Source organism: Neofelis nebulosa, chromosome 6 (assembly GCF_028018385.1).
Source record: "Neofelis nebulosa isolate mNeoNeb1 chromosome 6, mNeoNeb1.pri, whole genome shotgun sequence".
In the NCBI taxonomy this organism is placed as follows: Eukaryota; Metazoa; Chordata; class Mammalia; order Carnivora; family Felidae; genus Neofelis; species Neofelis nebulosa.
In genome coordinates this window covers 47,385,427-47,407,907 of record NC_080787.1, presented here as the reverse complement: position 1 = coordinate 47,407,907, position 22,481 = coordinate 47,385,427, and the positions used below count along the sequence as shown (strand labels likewise).

The 22,481-nt window shown below is 43.8% G+C and overlaps 1 protein-coding gene and 1 long non-coding RNA gene across 5 annotated transcripts in view; one reads left to right on the top strand and one right to left on the bottom strand.

Moving 5' to 3' along the window:
* The window catches only part of CLIC5 (chloride intracellular channel 5), a 164,239-nt gene that overhangs the window by 2,672 nt on the left and 139,086 nt on the right, over positions 1-22,481 (top strand). The window lies entirely within an intron of this gene.
* Positions 9,505-22,481, bottom strand: part of LOC131514299 (uncharacterized) — a 38,226-nt gene continuing 25,249 nt past the window's right edge. For all 4 annotated transcript variants that reach the window (XR_009263017.1, XR_009263020.1, XR_009263018.1 and 1 more), the window contains one exon: positions 9,505-11,357. This is a non-coding gene — a long non-coding RNA (uncharacterized LOC131514299). The remainder of the gene's footprint in view (positions 11,358-22,481) is intronic.

Here is a 22,481-nt window from a genome sequence, read left to right as displayed (position 1 = left end):
CTTGCACATGGTTAATTTCAGTGAAATAGAGGAGTTAACTGACTGCTGTGGGTACTGGGGATGGAGTGTTCAAGAGTGCAGGAAGGAGTCAGGAGGGGTCCCACCAAGGAGGTGACATTCAAGCAGGTGCATTCAAGCAGTCTTCCAGTTTCCATATCCACCATTAAGTTAGTAACAAGAAAAGAAAAGAAAAGAAAAGAAAAGAAAAGAAAAGAAAAGAAAAGAAAAGAAGGAAAGGAAAGGAAAGGAAAGGAAAGGAAAGGAAAGGAAAGGAAAGGAAAGGAGAAAAGAAAAGAAAAAAGGAAAGGAAAGGAAAGAAAAAAGAAAAGACCACAAAACCCCACTCCTAGTGAGGACTAGGTATATTTTTCTCAGGACAGAAGCATCCATGCAACTTTATGCAACAGACAAGGTGGATCGTCATCATCATTATGGGCACATGAAGACACTTGTAAATTTGGCAAAGTGTTGATTTCACTAGAAATTAGCCTGCCACTGGTGTTGAACCAAACAGAAGCAGGAGGAAACGGAACTATTGGAATCTCCAGCTGGCATTAGCAACAGGAAAAACTGTTTGATAGTAACGTGTGGTCTTATGTTACTTAAGATCTGTAGTTCCCGAAAGCAAATATTGGAGTTAACTCTTTCAGTTTACATTCCTTTTAAAATGATTGTTCACTCAGAGACCTCAGCTCCGATGTGTGAACTTTTTTTTTCACGAAATTCAGCAGTGCTAAGAGTGGCAGTCATAATCCCTGCTTCCCAATTCCCTACCCATCCCCATGGCAGTTCTTTATTCAATGTTGAATGGGAATTATAAGTGAAAGTGGGGGGTACAGGGGCTTCTCTGCTTGCATGGAAGAGGAGGGTACAAGGGTAACCTGCTTAGGCTCCTTCCTCCTCCCAGCTCTGGGGTAAGAGTCACACTCCATTTGACAGCTCTAGGGGAGAATCCTTCCTTGCCCGTTCCAGCCTCTGGTGGCTCCTGGCATCCCCTCTGATGGCTTGTACCTGCATTGTTCCACTCTCTGCTCCACATCACATGGCCTTCTTTCCTCTAACTGTCTCTATTTTCTCCTCCGTTCTCTTGTAAAGACCTGTCAATGGAGTTAGGGCCCTTCCTAATCGAGGATGATCTCGTCTCAGGATCCTTAATTTCATTATATCCACAAAGACCCTTTTTTCCAAATAAGGTAGCAGGTACAGGTTCTGGTTGGACCCACCTTTGGGGAGGGAGGCACTCTTCAACCCGCTCCAGCCCCTACAGGGCGGGAATTGGTAGAGTTGAAGCATGGGAACATGGACAGCCATTCCTGGGATCCGTATTTCCACCAAATGCAAGGGGTTCTGTGAGAAGTGGACGGTTTGTACCTTCCCGTTGGTTCCCAGCCATTTATGAGAATGCCTGACACGTTCTTAACATCATCCTGAGGCTGGGCAGAAGGCCACTATGTGAGCGCTTAATTTGATTTGTTGAGCTCTGAAGGAACATTAAATCAAAGGACTTGAGGATTCCCACAGCTGTCAGTGTTAAACATTACAAGGAGCAGCCTGTGGCAACCATGTCACCGTAGCTAATGCGATGTGTCCTCCCTCCTGGGCCTGCCGTTGTGTTTCTGCAGCTATATAATTGACCTAACACTGTCTTCTCAATAGACGTAGAGGCCAAAACCAAACACGTTAACCAGGAGAAGGTGAGTCGTGTCAACACTGGGGGAGAGAACACCAACTGACCAGGAGGGCGCTACCAATCAGAATATTGGGGGAGGGGCACAGGGTTGGACAAGTGGGTGACAGATCCTTTTCTGAGCTCCCATTTTCTGAAGAGTAATTTATCAGATGGTCAGGTTCTTGAGGAAAGGACCACATTTTACTTACCTCTGAAGCACAGTGTCCTGCGGGCTGCTGGGACTGTCATCAGGGCTCCATAAATATTGGTCAGAGTAATGGAAACTGTCAAGTATGGTTCAGCCACCTACTGGAGTAAAGACCATCCCTTGGAACAGAATTGTACGTTAGATACTTCTCAGCTTTAAACCCTGCCCCTTGCCAACAACATCAAGTCCACCCTTGAGCGTCACCAAGGCCTTGACCTCGCTCCTAACAATCTAACAGCCTCTCTGGTCCCTCCTCCCATCACATCCTGCCTCATTCGGTATGTCCCAGGAATACCGAGCTCCCCACAAATTGGACATGTTCAATCTCACCTGGCTTTGCCCATGCTGACTCCTCTGTCTATAGCATTTCCTTCCCTCTGTCACCTTGTCACCTTGTCCTCATCTTTCTGGACTCAAATTCCCCGTGAAGCCATTTCTAAAACTCCAGGTTGTTCTATGTGATACTGCCTCTGTCCTTGTCTCCATCTTACCATGTGTCCCCTAATATTACAATCACCTGGGTAAGGCTGTTCCTCACTGGTCTGTAAGCACCATAGGGAAAGCACTCTGGACCACATCGTATTCACCTCTGTATGTCCACCCACCATTAGCCCAGAGCCTGGCCCGTAGTTGGGGTTGGGTGGTGGGGAGGCTCATAAATATTTGTCAAATGGATTAAAATTGAGCTGGTTATGGGAAGGGCAATTAAGTTCTTTTTTTTTAAAGGAAAACTTATTAGTGTATTCTGGGAAATTTGGTCAGCATTAAAGCAAAGACCCTAGGTTCCTGTTTCCATTGATGTTTGACTTTGAGTTGGGGATGGGTGGACGGCGAGTCCTGACGAAAAGCCAGCTGATACAGGGGGAAGAGGCGAAGGGGAAACTCATTTTACTGAACGTGTACTTTGAACTGTGCTAGGTTGCCTGCTTTACTGATATTATTTCTGTAATAAGACTTAGGAGCTAAGCCCCAACTGGATTCTGATACTGACTAGCTGTGCACCTTTAGGGAAGTCCCATGCACTCTTTAGGCTTTAGATTTCTCCCCATAAAAAAAACAAAAAACAAAAAACAAAAAATAAAAAACAGGTGTATGAGATGAGCTCGAAAGCACCCACTGGTTCTAACCTGCTGTGCATGGAACTTCATTCGACCCTGTGGTAACCTTGTCTCAATCCCACGGGCACCCTCTCTCTTTCACATTTTAAACTTGTTTTATTGTCATGCTCCGAAGTATATATTGAATATACTCTTAGGCAGTCCTGTGATTTTTAAAACAGGGGAAGGAGGAAATGATGAGTAACAAAGAGAGATGTGCACACATAGAACAGGATTCTGACTCAAATCATACTGAATAACAGCAGGTTTTAGAACGAGACGGACTTTTCTCCCCCTTTGAATAGGTTTATTATTTGCATGATTCAAAATTTGAAAGTTACAAAAGATAGAGTCTCTGCTCCATCATACCCCCCTCAGATGCCCCATTTCCTTTTCTGAAGCAATATATTCTAAAAATTTCATGTATAGGCTTCCTGAGATATTTTGTGCATATTCCAGCCTGTATGGGTACATATTTGAAATTCTCTCCTTTTCTGCCTTTTATTTAACACTTATGATATTACTGTATACCTTATGGTGCACCTTGCCTCTTTGGAACAAATTTTCTTGGGATATCATTTGCATGCATCTAGCAATTTTCAGCGTAAGCTTCAATAAGTTTTGACAAATGTATACAATCGTGTAACAACCACCACGATCATGATGTAAAATATTTCCATCACCCCAAAAAGCTCCCCACTGTTTGTTTGCTGTGAGTCTCCTTCCAGCCGCCCTCTGACTCCTGGAAACAACTGATCCTCTTTCTATCACTATAGTTTTGCCTTTTAAAAACTGTCACACAAGTGGAATTAAACTCTGTGTCACCTTTTGTGTGCGGTTTCTCTCACTTTGCATTATGCTTTTGAATTCATCCATGTTAGTATATATATCAGCGGTTCATTCCTTTTTATTACTAAGTAGTATTGCATTGTATGAATATACCACAATTTGTTCATGCATTCAACAGTTGATGGATACTTGGGCTCTTTCTCCGTTTGGGGCTATTATAATAAAGCGACTATAAACATACACACAGAAGCTTTTCTACTGATTCTGTTTTCATTTCTCTTGGGCAAATATTTAGGAGTGGAATTATTGTGTCATATGGTCAGTGGATATTTAACCTTATAATAAAACTTGCAAATTATTTTCAAAGTGACTTACTATATTTTGTATGAGACTTCTAGTTGCTTTCTTTCCAGCACTTGGTATTTTCAATCTTTTAAGTTTTAGGTGCACTGGTAAAGTATAATGCTATTTCCTTGCAGCTTTAAAGTACGTTTTTAAGATTTTAATCCGAGGGGCGCCTGGGTGGCTCAGTCGGTTAAGCGGCCGACTTCGGCTCAGGTCATGATCTCGCGGTCTGTGAGTTCGAGCCCCGCGTCGGGCTCTGTGCTGACAGCTCAGAGCCTGGAGCCTGTTTCGGATTCTGTGTCTCCCTCTCTCTGACCCTCCCCCGTTCATGCTTTGTCTCTCTCTGTCTCAAAAATAAATAAACGTTAAAAAAAATTAAAAATAAAAAAAAAGATTTTAATCCGAATATAGTTAACATAAAGTGTTCTATCAGTTTCAGATGTATAACATAGTGATTCAACAATTCTGTACATCACCCAGTGCTCATCGCGCCAAGGGCACTCCTTAATCCCCATCACCTATTTCACCCATTCCTTCCCCTCCGGTAAGCATCAGTTTGTTCTCTCTAGTTAAGAGTGTGTTTCTTGGTTTGCCTCTCTCTTTTTTTCTTTGTTCATTTGTTTTGTTTCTTAAATTCCACACGTGAGTGAGGTCAAATGGTACTTGTCTTTCCCTGACCGACTTATTTCACTCAGCATTATACTCTCTAGCCCCATCCATGCTATTGCAAATGGCAAGACCTCATTCTTTTTTTATGACTGAATAATATTCCATTGTGTGTGTGTGTGTGTGTGTGTATGTATGTATATGTGCGTGTGTGTGTGCGTGTGTGTGTGTGTGTGTGTGTGTATACATAGGCACGGCATCTCTTCATCCGTTCATCAACTGACGGACACTTGGTCTGCATCCACAATTTGGCATGTATCTCTTTGGATTAGCCTTTTTGTATTTTGGGTAATGTGATTGCTGGATCATAAAGTAGTTCTATTTTTAACTTTTTTTTTCTCTTATTTTCTTTTTAAAAATGTTTATTTTGAGAGAAAGAGCATGTGCGTGAGTGGGGGGAGGGGCAGAGAAGGGGGAGAGAATCCCATGTAGGATGTACTCTGTCAGCACAAAGTAAGATGTGGGGCTCCATCCCAAGAAATAAGAGATCACAACCTGAGCCGAAATCAAGAGTCAGATGCTTAACCGACTGAGTCACCTAGGTGCCCCTATTTTTAAGGAATTTTAAGGAATGGTTAAGGACTTTTTGAGGAATCTCCATACTGTTTTCCACAAGGGCTACACCAGTTTGCATTCCCACCAACAGTGCACAAGAGTTCCCTTTTCTTCACATCCTTGCCAACACTCGTTGTTTCTTGTATTTTTGGTTTTAGCTATCCTGATGGATGTGAGGTTAATATCTCATTGTAGTTTTAATTTGCATTTCCCCGATGATGAATGATGTTGAGTTATTATTATTTTAGTATGGTATCTTCTTATACTGAATTTTAAGAGTTCTTTATAGATTCACAATACAATTTCTTAGATTAGTGTTTTGCAAATAGTTTACAAGTCTGTGGCTTGACTTTTCATTTCCATAATAGTGTCTTTGGAACACAGAAGTCTTTGACCTTGAGAAAGTCCATTTTTCCTTTTTTTTTTCCTATGGTTTATGCTTTCTGTGTCCTTCTTAAGACATGATTATCTAACCCAAGGTCATGAAGATTTTCTCCTCTATTTTCACATCATCTGTAAAAAAGGATATCTTTATTTCTTCGTCTCCAATCTGTATTATTTCTTTTATTCCTTCCTTCCTTCTCTCTTTTTTCTTCCCCCCACTCCCCCCTGGTAGGATGGGGTCTTACAAAACTGGCCAGGACCTCTAGGACATTGCTGAACAGAAGCCATGAGAGCAGACATCATTGCTTTGTTCCCATTCTTAGAAGGAAAATATTCAATCTTTCATCGTTAAGGATGATATTAGCTGTATGCCTTTCACAGATGTCTTATGTTCCTTTCTATTCTTAGTTTTTTTTTTTTCCTGAGAGTTTTTAAATTATGAATGTGTGTTGAATTTTTCCAGCTATGAGGTTATCATCTGGTTTTCTGTTAATGTGAAATAAATTCATTGATTTTCAGGTGTTAAACGAACCTTACACATCTGGGATCAACTTCACTTAGTCATGATTTATTATTGTTATAGATTGCTAGATTCGATTTATTACAATTTTGTTGAAGTTTTTGCATCTGGATTCATGAAGAATATTAGTTTGTATTATTCTTTTAATTTCTTGGTCTGGTGTTGTTATCAGGGTAATGCAGGCCTCACAGAGTGAGTTGAGAATGTGTTTCCTCTTCCTCTGTTTTCTGGAAGACCTTTTGTAGAATTGTACTATTTCTTCTTTGATAGCTTGGTAGAAGTTGCCAGTGGAGGCATCTTCACTTGACATTTCTTGGTGGGGAGGTTTCCACCTCCCCCCCCCCCCTTGAAAATTCAGTGTATTTAATAGATATAAGGAAATCCAGGGATATATTTCTTTGTAGATCGATTTGGTAATTCCCATCCCTCAAATTATTTGATTTAATCTAAATGTTGAATTTACTGCCAATTCTCTCCTTATATTCATGTTTTATTTTACCTTCTTAAACATATGGAGTCTATTCTCAATGATAATTTTATTTTATTTTTTTTAAAGAGAGAGAGAGAGAGAAAGAGAGAGAGAGAGAGAGAGAGAATCTTTTAAAATTTTTTTTTAATGTTTATTTTATTATTTTTGAGACAGAGAGAGACAGAGCATGAACGGGGGAGGGGCAGAGAGAGAGGGAGACACAGAATCGGAAGCAGGCTCCAGGCTCTGAGCCATCAGCCCAGAGCCCGACGCAGGGCTCAAACTCACGGACCGCAAGATCGTGACCTGAGCCGAAGTCGGACGCTTAACCGACTGAGCCACCCAGGCACCCCCTCAATGATAATTTTAATGTCTTTGTATACTTATTTTTTCATCTTATCTATATATGGGTTTCCTTTTATTGATTGGCCTTTTCTTTAATTATGAGTTATGTTTTTGTAGTTATTTGCATCGTCTGATAATATATTTTGGCTGCCAGACAGTGAATTTTATGTTGTTTGATACTGGATTTTGTTGTGTTCCTTTAAGTAATGTTGGACCTCATTCTGAAATGCAGTTAAGTTACTTGGAACGAATTTGATCCTTTTGAAGCTTACTTGTACTCTTTGCGAGGGTGGGTCCAGAAAATCCTACCCTAAGAATGGTTTAAAGCCAATTTGGTTCTACTATGGAAGGAATACCCTTTTGAGGACTCCAACTACCGCATACAAGGAGGTCTTTCCACTCTGACTGCTGGGAACCAAACTATTACCAGTCTTATGTGAGATCCTGGAATTGTTTTTCCTACTCACTTCCCGTTCTTTCCTCACACTTGGTAGTTCCTCTCTCTTGCTGTCTCACTCTAGCTCCATCCACTCTGGTATTTAGATCTGTGAATTCTAGCTGCCCTGACCTTTCCAAACCCCAAACTCGGTTATCTCCTCAACTAAGAGAGACCATCAGGCTCTATTTGGGCTCTGTGCTGCCCCTCCCCAATGTCTAAAGACCAACACTTCATATAGTTGGCCTGCTTTACTAGTTGTTTAAAGTAATGTTCTGGTTATTAAGTATAAATCTGGGTCTTTATACTCCATTCTGGCCAGAGGTGGAGGTTGTCCCGATCGACTTTAAGATTCCCACTTCTTTTGAGTGGCTTCTCCTTTCTTTCCAAACACTGGAAAGGATTCAAGTTCGAATCACAGCCTGGAATGTAGTCATAAACGTCAACTGGACTAACATCTAATGATAATGACATGAAAGTGATTTTGTGGGAGACAACCATAGCAAAAATTTTGGCTTGCAGGCCAAGGTTGCTCGCTAAACTTCCTCCTTTTCCCTTCTCTTTGAAGAGTATGTTGTTGCTTGCAAAGTCTTTATTTTGTGCCTCAATGTTCTCAGCAGTGAAGAGACAGGAGAACCGATGTCACAGCTAATCATTCACCAACACAAGCCAGAATGCAGCGTCACCTTCTCATCTTTTTACCTCTCACCATTCAGACCTGGTGATTCTATGAGTTCTTTTGGAAAATCCCAGGAGGAGGGGGCTTTACTACTCCCAAGAGAGAATCCTATTTTCAAGCTACCTTCCAGTACCCAGGCCCCAAGTGTCCAGGATGAATTTGTGTACATAAAAAAACACATTAACTGGCAGCTCTATTCTCAGATGATACTCCCTCAAAAATATGAGATGACCTCCCCTGTCAGGGGGGCCTGAAACCAAGTGTTTTGTGCAAGACAAAGATCTTGTGAAGACAAAGATTAGAAATCTGGGCTTTAAGCCACGCGTCACTTTTATGCTTTATGGTAGAGCGTTCCACATCCCTTCATGAGCCTGTGGGTCAACAGAAGTGACAGGCCTGTCACAAGCCATCAGCCTCCCATTTTTACCAGGGCTTCGTGCACAGCAGTAACATGGCAACAGCCAAAATAAATAAGAGAATGCATTGTTTGGGAAACCACTAACGTTCTGAGGTTTCGACGATAGCAACTGCATAGCAAATATGTGGGGTGGTGATGGGTAACTGACACGAGTGCCTCTTGTTGACTGCACTGTAACTGCATGCTTTGTCCTTCCACAGGAACATTCTTGCCCTGTTCTTCTGTGGGGCAAGAAAGGAAGGAACTTGGTAGATAGCCTTTTTATATTTATACCGACCCTCTACAAATTGGGTCGGTTATTCTGGAGCTGTACTATTTGGAACGATAGTCTTTAGCCATATGTTGCTGTTTATTTGTTTATTTTTAAAGTTTCTTTATTGGGGCGCCTGGGTGGCTCAGTCGGTTAAGCGTCTGACTTCAGCTCAGGTCACGATCTCGCGGTCCGTGAGTTCGAGCCCCGCGTCGGGCTCTGGGCTGACGGCTCAGAGCCTGGAGCCTGCTTCCGATTCTGTGTCTCCCTCTCTCTCTGCCCCTCCCCCGTTCATGCTCTGTCTCTCTCTGTCTCAAAAATAAATAAAACCTTTAAAAAAATTTTTTTAAGTTTCTTTATTTTGAGAGAGACAGAGAGAACACAAGTCGGGGAGGGGCAGAGAGAGAGAGGGAGAGAGACAATCCCAAGCAGTCTCTGTGTCATCAGTGCAGAGCTCGACATGGGGATCGAACCCACAAAACCATGAGATCATGACCTGAGCTGAAGTCAAGCGCCGGACGCTCATACGTATGTGGCTGTTTAAATTTAAATTAATTTAAATTAAAAAAAATACTGAAAATTCAGTTCCTCCGTTATAATAGCCACATTGCACGTGCTCAACAGCTACATGGGGCTAAGTACATGGAAAGTGCAGATATGGAATATTATTGGTGAAGTTTCTATAGGACAGTGTTATTGTAGGGCGAGATGGGTTAAGATCTGGCATGAAAATCAATCAGCTGTGTGGTCACAGGTCCCTCTCTGAGCCTTTATTCCTTCATCTGAAAATAAGAGGTTGGGCTTCATAGTGAGACAGAGGAGTGGTCAGGCCCACAAAATAAAGAAATCACCAGTGAAAAGTATTGACATTCATAAGCAGTACCTGTGCTATAAGTTCACAGAAATCAATTGGTTTGAAATGGCGACTGTTTACGCAAAGTTCTTCAACTAATAATCAGCTCTTGTAAATGTCAGTAAAGCTGTCAATATCCATTGGCCATGCCCAGGCTCCCCGCAGGTCTCTCTGTGGCAAGGGTTCTCCACCGAAGCATAACTCTGGGGATCTAAGAGGCTGCCCCTTCAGCCACTAGAGCCAAATGTAGTATTAATCCTGAGACCTGCACACACTGACCAGGATCCTTCTCCTTATTCAAAATAACTCGGCAAGTTAAAGGAGGCAAGGTCAGCTGGGCTAGGGGAGGGGGTTGTTTACCAAGAAAATGTGAGGGTGAAGGTTGGACAATTCTCTTGTGAACGTGATTCTTATTCTATAATAAAAAATTTAATAGCTGTGAGAATGAGCGCAGGTTAATTGCCCATACCTTTGTAGGCATCCCTTTCATCCATTTCAAATCGAAGGTCAATTAATCTTTATAGAGCATGTACTCTGTACTTCACGTGCTGATACTGTGAGAGACAGAAAAGCAGTCTCCGATGGGATTATTTCTGTGAGACTGTGACCAGCTGGCTCAGCAAGAAGGATTAACATTATAAGGCATTTAGAAATTGATACAAGACAGTTTCTCGAACATATGATGCATAGTACCCAATACGCACGAAAGGCATTCGGAGATGAAGGAGACTGGATTTATCTGGGAAGGCTTCATGTAGGAAGCAGGTCTTAAACTTTGAAGGAAACGTGGGCACTGGGGTGGCAGGGAGGAATCAGGGAGGAGATTCCAGGCCTCAGCAATGCATTGTCCTTTTTAATCCTATGTCATGTTAGGAGGCAGTTCATCAGAGTGTTTTATAGCAGAAACCATGAAACTAGATAGACTATGTGAGTCAAATCCTGGTCCCGACATCTATTGGCGACGCTAACGTAATTCAATTCCATCCCATTTGAATGACGTTTAGTGTCTCCTCTGTGCCTGTCTTAGGGCCGGATGTCGGGGGTCCAGTGGTGAACGCCTCAGGCACAGTCCCCGCTGTCATGGCGTTAACGAGAACAGTCTATCACTTCGTTGGTTCTTTTAAGAGAACGATACCCTAGGAAATGCAGAGGAACCTGTGAAGCCTTGCCCCGTCCTTGCAATCTAGGGACACAGCACGTCAGGCCAAAACCAACCCGGATTATGGTTGGCTCGTGCCTTGTAATGATGCTGGGGAGCGCGTTGACCAGGATCTGCTGATGAGGTGATTCTGGTTTGCTCAAGCTCTCAGTGGTTTCATAGCTTGAGATGAGGACATAATATAACTTCCCAGCCTCACTTTCTGGGTGGGTTCCTGTTCATGTCTTCTTGCCATCTCATCAAACACTCCTAAGATTTCCTATGAATTATAAACCCCTGTATGAGCAAGAAGGGCTTCTGCCTGCTTGTTACAGGAACCACGACAATGGCTTTAAAAGCAGGGTTTTATTTTTCATGTGTGGTGAGAGTCCTGGAGCCTGGCTGTTGGGGTGAGGTCAGCCGACTCCACGATGAGGTCGAGAGCAGCCCTCCTCACTTCTCAGTCACATGGGAGGCCACGCTGTAGAACAGGGATTGAGTCCACCTTCTTCAAGGTAAAGAGGGCCCCTGAGCACCTGGAAAAGTAGGATATGTTAAGGAAGTTTGAAGGGAAGTGCTCTTGGGGAGGGAACAAACCATGCCTGCCACCTCCCCTCAATTGCCTTTCTTTCCCTTGTTGCTGGGACTTTTCGTTCTAATGAGCATCTCATTAGTGTAAGAGGGACGATGATCCTGCTTCACTTCCTCGCTCCCGCTGCAGGCAGAGTGGCAACATGGAAGGACCGTGGGCTTCTGTGTCCAACCCTGGTGATAGTCCCAACGAGGCCATTTATAAACCAGTTGAACTAGGGCAAACGTCGTAAGTTCTTGGGCCTCATTTTCCATCAATGCCCATCTCACAGACTTGCTCAGAAGATTAAACCATGGTTATCTGACTTAATGCCTGGCATGCGGCAGGAGCTCGCTCAAGTATCCCAGCAAGTTGGATTTATTACCACCCTCTCTGAGAAGGAGCCACATCGCTGCTACTCAATTCCTCAGGCTAATTTCACATTAAGAAGGAGGCAGGATTCCCTCCAGTCTGAACTGGCTCTGCTTAGAACAATAATATCATACCATCCGAATTAACTTAAACACAAAAATAAACTAAAACAATATGAATAACACAAATATGTATCTGCTTTAAACCCTCACATGGAGCTCAAACTGCTGATCGATGGATAGTGTGGCCTTGTTCGTGAAATAGCTAAGACAGGCTACACGCTTCTGTAATAATCTCTCCAGGATGGGGGGGAGCAAGCCGATCACTGTCCACGACAGTACTTGTATTGGTAAGCAGGCTTAGTGGCAGACAAGAGAATCCACGCTAAGAGTTTAAGAAGAGAGGGATTTATTACACAGTGTTAGGGAATTCACAGATTTTTCTGGGTTGGCCAGGAGCCAGGGTTAAGTGCTATGCCTCCAGGGACAAAACAGCCTGGAGAAACACTGAACCATATCTTGGGACGGTTCTAGAGGAAAGCCCGCTGTTGCTGCTTTCCGCTGCTGGCCTCTGTGACACTAGGGCTAGGCCTTAAACCTTCCGCCAGACCTGCAACCCGGAAAACCCAATGCCTCTGCCACAGTGCTGGCCATCAGATCTCATATACCATGCACCCTGCTGCTACATGAGGTTCATTTCTGCCAGTCAGTTCCCACACATAGCGCATTTGCTTGGGGGAAACCAGACATCTAGATTCTTACTGCGAGGGAGTCTAAGAAGCATAATATTTTTTGGTCTTATAGTAGAGGGCAGTCATGCCAGCCATGGAAAGGTTTGAGTAAGCAATATCTGGCACAGAGCACAAGTTCACCTCCAAGTCCCCTCCCACTCAGACTCAATGGCTCCCTGCAGATTGTGCCCATGGAACTTCGCACATGTTCCAGATATCGCCCCGATTACGTTTAGTCATCATTATTTGTTCCTACAAAGGTCTTCCTTGTTCAATCGAGTCATGGAGTGGTGGGAAACACATGGAATTCTGAGTTAGAATTGCGTGCAAATATCAGATTTGCTATTTACTAACTCTTTAACTTCGAAGGAAATCGACTGACATCCCTGAACACTAATATCTCTATTTGGAGGATAAGCTGTGATCCCCACCACAGAGGCTAGTCACGGAGAGCACAGAGTGAAGTGCCTAACTGAATCACGGATACATGACATGAGCTCAAGAGATGGAAAGATTTTCTACATTTTCTAATCATTAAGAACAGAAATCGTTTTACTTCACTTCAAATTTATGTCTCCAGGTAATTTATATTTGGTATCTGCTATATGCCAGGAGTTCTGTGAGGTACTAAGATTATACCAATGAACAGGAATCTCACAAACACTCAACATAGGTGGGAAGAGGGACACCATGCAAGGTGATAATGTGTGGTGAAGGAGGGGTTGATCTTTCAGGAGGAGGGAGGAAGCCCAGGAAGATTTCACAACTTGACACGTGAGTTGGATTCTAAAGGTCGTGTGGGAACCCAGGTAGAGCAGGGGAGAGGAAGGCAATCTGATAGCAGTAACAATAATCTGAGGGTATTTGAAATGAGCAAGTGGTTCACAGACTATGTTTCAGGAAGCAGTAGGTGACACTGAAAATCAAGGTTAGGGCCCTCCTGTGAAAGGTTTTGTGTGCTAAACTAGGGAAGTTGGATTTTACCTTGTAGTGAATGGGGTATCATGAAAAATTAAGCAGAATAATGATGGGTTCCATTTGCACAGCTGTGAACCTCTGATATAATAAGGAGGATGGAAGAAGCAGGTAGACCAGTTAGCCGGCTAAGAGGAACAGTCGATATTATGTCAAAGGTGAGAGATGATGATGATGATGATGATGATGATGATGATGAGAGTCTGAACTCATACAGAAAGCAATGACAAACACGGAGTCAGTGAAAACTATTTAGGAGACAGAACTTCTGAGACTGGGTACCTAGTTGGATGTGGAAGACCATGGGGATTGTGACACTATAGTTTAAGGAAGAGAAAATTTGAAGGAAGGGAGCGATTTTCAACATTTTAATGTGCGCTGGCATATACAGGTTGATGTGCCCAATAAGGCGGCAGACCTATGGGTCTAAAAGTAGAAAGAGGGACAAGAATAGATGTAGAGGTCTCGCTGGCACATGGAAATAACAGCCGTAGCAACTGATGTAAAGAAGTTCAAGCCAGGGGAGAGGAGAGACCCCAAGAAAGCCAGTTTGTGCGTTGTGCACAGCAGTGTGCTGGTAAATCTTAGCAACAGTTTCTCTGGGGAGAAATGTCTTCATTTTTAGTATTTGCTGGTTTCCATAATGTAAATATTCCCACCAAAGCCAATTTCCAGCGGCCAGTGTGGCATCACTGAACAGGAAGTTGGGAAGAGATGTGCATAGTTGGCTCTCATGAGCTGGGACAACCCATTACACACACCACTACTTGTGCAGGTTACACCTCATGCAGGGGTGCTGGTCTAAGGGAGGCAGGGCTGGCATCCATTCAAGTCTACCCAAGAAACCAGCTGTTGTAGGGATGCTGCTTAGGCAGGGGGCACATTATTCTACTCTGTTTTCCCAGACAGTTCATCGTTTTCTAATTCTGAACCCAGAATCCAAGAAAGCTAAGGATAGAGCCTTGAGGAACACCAGAATTTATACAATGGAGAAAGAAGATGCACCAAAATGAAATAAAACAAGAAGAGTGGGCAGAGACGGCTCAAATCTAAGCATGCCCCCTTTCTCGCTGGACGACCTTGGGCAAGTTACTTTACCTCTCTGAGACTCAGTTTCATTATTTAAAAAAATTGTGGGAAAATACACCTAGCATAAAATTTAACATCTTAACCCATTTTTTTAAGCATACAGTTCAGTGGCATTAAATACATTCACGTTGTCATGCTACGTCACCACCATATACCCACAGAACTCTTATCATCTTGCAAAACAGAAACTCTGTACCCATTAAACACTAACTCTCCATTCCCTTCCCCCTGGTCCTTGTCAACCACCATCCTGCTTTTTTGTCTTGATGAGTTGGTTTATTCTAGAGACCTCATAAAAGTGGAATTATACAGTAAATGTCATTATTTTAAAAATGAGAATAACAATACCTTCTTTGTAAGGTGATTGTGAAGATTCCAACTAAATGCAGAAAGCATTTCACACATGCCTAGAGAAAGCTCAGATATCATTTTTCACATGCTCAGATATCATTTTTCACATGTTAAAGATGATGGTTAGATAATTATGGGAGACACACGGATGAGTATCTGCCTTCAAGTACCTGCCTTCAAGGTCCCTGCCTTCAAGGACTTTCAGTTCAGTAGGGAAGATTTCATATTTTCAAGTAACTATTAGTCAGAAAATGAAAACAATTTTAAAGTGCTGACAATGTTCTTTGGGAAGTTGTAAAAGGAAGATATTTCTGGCTAAGAAGATCTGTGAAAACTTCCCAGAAAAGGAAGAATTTCTTTGAAGGATTTGGTCCAATGGAAAGTGAAAGGGACACTCTGTGAAGAGGGATTGCACATGCAAGGACATTGTATCAGTCAGCTTGGGCTGCATAACAAAGTACCACAGACTGGGAGGTTTTAGGACAGACATTTATGTCCTCACGGTTCTGGAGCCTCGAAACCTAAGGTCCAAGTGCCAGCATTGTAGGGCTGGTGACAGCTCTCTTTATGGCTTATGGATGGCAGCCTTCTCTCCATGTCCCCATGGGGAGGAGAATGGGCTCTCTGGTGTCTCTTCTTTTGATATAAGGACAATAATCTAATTGGTAATCTAATCTATATGATCTCATTTAACCTTTTCTTTATAGAACCCATCTCTAAATACTACCACACTGGGACTCGGGGCCTCAACATATGAATTTTGAGAGGACACAGTCAGTCCATAATAGGCATGGGAGTGGAAAAATACCTTTATAGGGAACATTCAGTGATATGGTTTGGATGGGGTATACGGGGGTTGAAGGTAGAGGCATGGAGAAACAAAATTATACCTGGGGATCGTGTTGGAGACTGAAGAAGGCCTGGAATGGCAGCTAAGATTTATAAAGTGTATTTGGTCTACAGCAGGGAGTTTCTGAAGGTTTTGAACTAGGAAGTTGCAAGGTCAGAACTGTGCTTTGGGAAGATGATTTTGGCAGTGGGGGATTTTACAGCCGCTCCTGCCTGTATTATCTTGGAGCAGAGAAGGAAGTGTCAGCACTAACAGGTTAAAAAGCTAGCTCAGACTCTCCCGACTAGACCTTTCGAGTTGCTTCCCTGAATGCCAGTCGGTGTCTTGGTTGACTGGTAAGGAAGGAACATGCGTTGGGGGCACAGGCCCTGGGAAGCTCTTGTGAAAAATCAGTAGGAGGGGCATCATCCTTGGACCTCCCTCAACCAACACTTTCCAAGCGTCAGTCAACCCAGAGCAAAACAGTCCCCTTTACTTCAGCAAAAAGGTTTTGAATAGAGCTATGGCTCTACCGACCAAAATAACTTAGTTTCTTGCTGACTGCTGAATACACAGCACAGCTACCTGATCTCGCAATGCATGAAGGAAGTATCTAGTTCTCCGAGTTGGAAATCGTCAAATCTCAATTAGAGAGCTCTACAGGGCAAGATTACAGAACGGAATGCCTCCTCCCACCCCCCCCCCCCACCCCGGGGGGAAAGTTCTTGTCAGCCTCTTGAGGCAATAGGTCCCAGCAGCCACCGCGGACAGCGACTAAAAATAGCCACAGTATAAAACCCCAGTCCCGGGACCTCTGGAGGAAACAGTTCGCCCAGAAAAGAAGCACAGGCTGAGATAAAGTGTTGCCTGGTGTTTCATAACACATCATCAGATGTGATGTGTGCCCTGAAACCACTAATGCTGACCTCACCAGTTAAAGTGGATTTACTGGGTGGGAGCGAAGGCCCTTTTCTAACCACGACAGGCTCGGAGATTATCTAGTGGAAGCCCTCAGTTTACAAGTGAGAACAGTGAGGTGGTCCTTGCTCAGCACCACATCCCTCTTCCATCTGGGCACTTTCCTCCTTTCTTCTGCGCAGCAAACACTGATGGAACATGGCTCAATCCCTCACTTGATTCAGTGTCCGGTGTTACCTCCTCACCGTCCAAGCCAGCGGCACCTCCTGTTGCCCTCTTCCCTTATCTTCTTGTTTCCTTTCCACCCCTGGCATTACACTTGACTGTTTTTGCCTGTGCTGGTAGGATGCTGGCCAGCTCCAGGGGCAGGGGCTTTGCCTGTCTGGGGTCTGGCACAGGAATGGCCGTACCGAGTGTGTGGTGTATCAGGCAGGGCCCTGCTGTCTGTATTTTCCAAACCTCCCGTAACTCCCATTAGTTGGACGTTGTCCCTTCCGGGTTTGGCCTCTGTTTCTTGTTATTTCTCTCATATTATCTGTCTCTCTCTGTTTTCCTCTATGTTCTGAAAGATTTTCTTTATTTTGCAGCTCTATTTGATTTTTTATTTTTGGCAGGTACGTTTTTTAAAAATTTTTTTATATTTTACTATTTTTGAGAGAGAGAGAGAGACAGAGAGAATCGGAAGCAGGCTACAGGCTCTGAGCTGTTAGTACAGAGTCAGATGTGGGGCTCGCACTCACCCACCGCGAGAACACGACCTGAACTCAAGTCGGCCGCTTAACTGACTAAGCCACCCAGGTGCCCCAGCAGATACATTTTTAATTCCTAATAATTCTGGCCTTATTTTCTAATTGGTCCTTTGTCAAAGGTTCCCATGCCACCTTATGAAGGCAGAGAGACAGAGGAAGTCAAATCAACCACCCTCACTTCAGGATGAGCAGGAAGGGAGCGGATTTCCAAATGCCAGAGTGAGCAAGGCTTTACCCCGGTGCTGCCATGCCCATACCGTGAAGCTTGAGCTCTCCCTCTGCTCATCAGACGGCCTCCTGAGAAGAACCTTCCATTTAGAGCCTGGAGGTAAATGTCATCTCCAGCTGGGGGAGGCATTTGGCTGTCATCCAGTGTAGTTGTTCCAAGACAGACTTTGAATGAGTCATCCCACTTGAACCCCACATTGCGCTTCCCACCCACTGGCCATGTTTCTCCAGGGTCCTGGCAGGAAGCATGGTCCCCACCTCCTCTGTAGCCCCCTTGGGATTTATTCTGGGCAATAGCTTTCTGTGTCCCCTATCGCCCGTTGGCATGCTCCTAGCTGCCTTCTCTCCTCCACAAGTTTGTCTACATTCCTTGTCTGTTAGTGACTTTGTCCATTTTCTTTATTTTTGTGAGAATTTGTCTTCTTCATACTTTCATATATTGCTTCTCAGCAGGAGGGTCTCAGGAGGGTCTGTGGGCAGAAATCTGCCAGTAATATTTCATGCACAAAGGGTCCTAAATATAAACATAACATAATTGGTTTGACTGCAAGATTTTCTTTTTTTCAGGGAAATCTCATCATGCTAGTCTTTCATGAAGTACATGGTGGAAAATACTGGATTACTTTCTGGTATCACGTTAGCCCTGGGACCTGGATGTGTGAGACGTTAACCACGTTTACTGAATGCCTGTGCAGAAAGAGGCTGAACATATGGGTCCTAAATACCGCCTCACCCCACCCAAAGAATAGACGCACTTCACAGCCCGGATGCCTAAGCTCAGAGAGTGACTATAGTGGAAAGAAAACATAGGCTGAATTCATAGCTAACCGAGTGCTACTAGTCAAATGAATGTACCTGAGTCCCAATTTCCATATCTCTGATGTAAGAATAATATATACTCTTCCTACTTGGTAAGGTAACCGTGGGTATCCAAAGAAAATATAGGAGACAGTATTGTGTAAAATATAAAACACTAACCAAATACAAGGGATTGCTGTTGTGAGATTCAGCTGACATGTCACAGGAGTTACAGCATGAAAGGGAAAGCCATTCGAGCATTCTCTAAGCATATCACGTGGCTGGTTACCCCATCGCCCTACATTTATAGATGTCCCCAGCCACGGGTCACAGGGAGGAGCACTTAGAAAAAAAGGAGAGAAACCCTAACCCAATAATTCGTCCCCAATCATACTGATATAATGGTAGAGGCAAAGCTAGCAAGCAGGTCTGAAATAACTCAGTCCCACAAACACCGACTGAGCCTCCAGCATGGGTTTGCCATGCCGTCAAGGGGCTGGAGCATGGTTTCAACGCGGAAGAAGCTCGCAAGTGCTCAGAGGAGAGCGGAACAGCCATCACTAGTGCAGAGGTGACAATTACTGAATAGGTTGTTCAGTGAAGTGTTCTAGGAGTTCAGAGAAAGAGCCTTTGTTGATAGCTGAGACAGAAACGTTTTGGGTAGTTGGTATCTGCCATTTTCAGAAATTCTACCTCTTCATCTCAAAGACGCCTCAATGAGATTATGTATATTACACACACACACACGCGCGCGCGCGTGCTTTTATATACAGATATAAAATACAGTAAAACCTCGGAATGCGAGTAACTTGTTCTGCGAGTGTTTCGAAAGACGAGCAAACGTTTCTAATAAATTTTAACTCCATAAACGAGAGACGTCTTACAATGCGAGTCGTATGTGACGTCACAGAATCACAACTGAGCCGATGGTTCTTGAAATTCACTTTGATATACAAGGGCTTTGGATTACAAGCACGTTTCTGGAGCGAATTATGCTAGCAAACCAAGGTTTTACTGTATAGACTTCTGATTTTTATATGCATATATAATATGTATGATTTAGGGAGGCTGTCACTCTTTTCTTACTTCTTCTTTTTGGTTATTTTTAGAATACTTTGGGATCTATATACAGATGCAAGTGGAAGAATCTGTTGCAAATGTCAAAGACAGTTTTTGAGCTTAAAAGCTTTAAGAGAAAGGGGGACCTACTAGGAGAGGGCATTCTGCCTGAAATATATTGGCTGCCACCTAAGCCAAAGTGCCTCAGAGCCCGTACATTCCTTTCATGGCGAGGAAGTAGAAAACACCCATTTTCCTGGCAACAATATTTACTTACTATTGAAATATTATCCTTGTGTTTGGAAGGTTGATGCATCTATCAGTATTTTCATTTCTAAAATTTATAGAGCAGTAAATTGGTCTGGCCTCTGTTAGTAACTCTGCCCTCAGATGGAATGATTCAATCTTGGCAATTAGCGGGCACTGTCTCCCATTAGCAGGAGTAATGACACGATGCGGTTGAATATCTCAGGATGCCAAGTTTATTTGGAGTTTGGACCGATGGCATACTCTCTTGGCTTCCATCTCTTAGAAGATATTTTTTTAAAACATCTCCCCATTTTATTTATGTTAGAAAATTCGATTTAACCAAAGAACTAGGGCCAGAGCACAGAGCATTCAACAGCACAAGGGCCAGTTAGACCACTCTGCAGTAGTCCACAATGTGAGGACAGTTATCTTCAGTTGAGTAGATGAGCTTTGGTGGCTCTGCATAGGGATATGGTCCCGGGGACTCACAGGGACCCAGAGGGATGTAGACAGGGATCAAGGGGCAACTAAAAAACCAGCCTGCTGACATCCACGTGGCTCAAAAATGGTTTGCTGTTGGGGATACATACAGTCAATAGCCATGGTGCGATCTCCTAAGACTGGTGATTATTTCCAAAAGCATACCCCACAGAACACTGTTTCCTTGACATACTCCACAAAAAATGGATCCTATGGCTAAAGAACTTTGAGAAAAATTACCCACGATTTCCTCCTCTTACAGATTCGCAGTACACATTGGCCTGTGAAAGGAGCAAAGAAATCAGTCAAGAAAACTTGAACTTGTGTAAACCAGCATGTCTCAACATTTTGGAAATAGTAACTATAACCTTCCATACAGTGGAATCCATGTGTCCTAAACTTTCTGACTGAGGCTATTAACACAGCACATCAAAAACTAATTTGATGACAGGGGCACCTGGGTGGCTCAGTTGGTTGAGCATCCAACTTTGGCTCAGGTCATGATCTTGCGGTTTGTGAGTTTGAGCCCCGCACTGGGCTCTCTGCTGTCAGCATAGAGCCCACTTAGGATCCTCTGTCCCCTGTCTCCGTGCCCCTCCCCCATTTGCATGCTCTGACTCTCAAAAATAAATAAATCTTTAAAAAAATTACTTTTATGACAAAGGAGAGACAACTTGAGTCTATATGAAATCTATAGTTTTGCCCCTGAGATGATTTAGCCAACCCGATGCTTTGCCACTTGTTGAAATTTCTTCCCGTTCCTAGAACCAGCTTGATGGCTTTTGCCTGGACCTGAAGGTCCTATTGAAACTAGGACTCATACCTGTGTCTGTTGGCCTCCAAAGCCCAGATTTTTAACTGTGTGTTGTTCTACTTGATATATGAGTGCACTTAAACGCCTTCTCTCTGAAGATAATTCAATAGTTGGGGGAATCTCATTGTCTTCTGTTACCCAACGTCCCCTGCCTGCTAGAAATTAAAAAAGAAACGAGAGAGAAGGAAGAAGGGAGGGAAGGAGGGAGGCAGGGAAGGAAGGGAGGAGTAAGTTCTTGTAGAAGCATAGGTAAGATTTAGCCACAGGAATACTTTTGGGCATTTGTAACATTTGTTTGCTTATCATTGTCACAACTCCCAGGGAGATGTTATGCTTGGCCATAGGTTTAAGACATCATTGTTTGAAAGATGACAAAAATGTATCTCCCCAGGATGGGGAAAGGGTGGCAAGATGACTGTGAGTGAGATGGCCCAGGTTTAGCCTCCAAAGATTTTCCGGTGGAGTAGCCTCTAAGCCTCTAAGCCTTCTCAGCTTGCATTTGCAAAGCAAAACAGCAAGAGTGTAGCCGGCTAACCTGTACCAAACCTACCTTTCCCTAGGGGTTGCAGAGTTATTGATACGGGAGGCCTTTAGGAAAGTGCTTTTGAACAGCAGCCTTCTTTGTTTTCCTCCCTTGTCTCTGCCCACTCTGAGTTTTAAATTTGCAAATTTGAATTCTCAGATTATGTATGCCCTCTACCAGGTGAGGAGAGCTCATTTTCCCTGCTGTTGTGATGGTCTGGAGCGTGAATTCCTATGGCTAAGCCACCATGGTGTGACCGACCGAGCATTTCAGGCTCTCTGCCCGTTCTTCCCCTGAGAGGCATAGAGCACCTGATCAAGGAATAGGTTAGACTCTTCCAAGCTGTCCCCGCTGCCAGCCTGAACTCCTTTTCCAAGCAAGGAGGGGAGCAGGAGGGGAGGGGGGTGAGGGGGGAAGGGCTCTGTCCTGTGTTTAGGTTCCAGGACTTGGACTGGAAAAACAGAGCTGAGGGTGAGCAGAGCTGAGTGGGGGACAGCAGGTAGCAGCGAAGATGGAATTTGGAATAAGGAGGCAAAGAGTCTGGGAAGGAGATGTAAGCCAGATGGGAGGCCAAGGAGCCCACAGAGAGGCCATTTGAACTTGGGAGGGTGGAGAAGAGGCAGAGTACGAAAATATGCTTGTGGCAAGGGTTAGGTGAAGGGCAGGGGTGGATCTAGGTTTCCCGGGCTGGGGCAATCAAGGAGCCTTCCTAACAAACGGTTATACAATTATGAATATAACATTAGACACGGAAGCGAATATTCATTTGCAGTGAGAAAACGAATCAAATTACCAACTTAAAAAAAACTGTCAAGGGGGCGCCTGGGTGGCTCAGTGGGTTGAGCATCCGACTTCGGCTCAGGTCATGATCTCACGGTCCGTGAGTTCGAGCCCCACGTCGGGCTCTGTGCTGACAGCTCAGAGC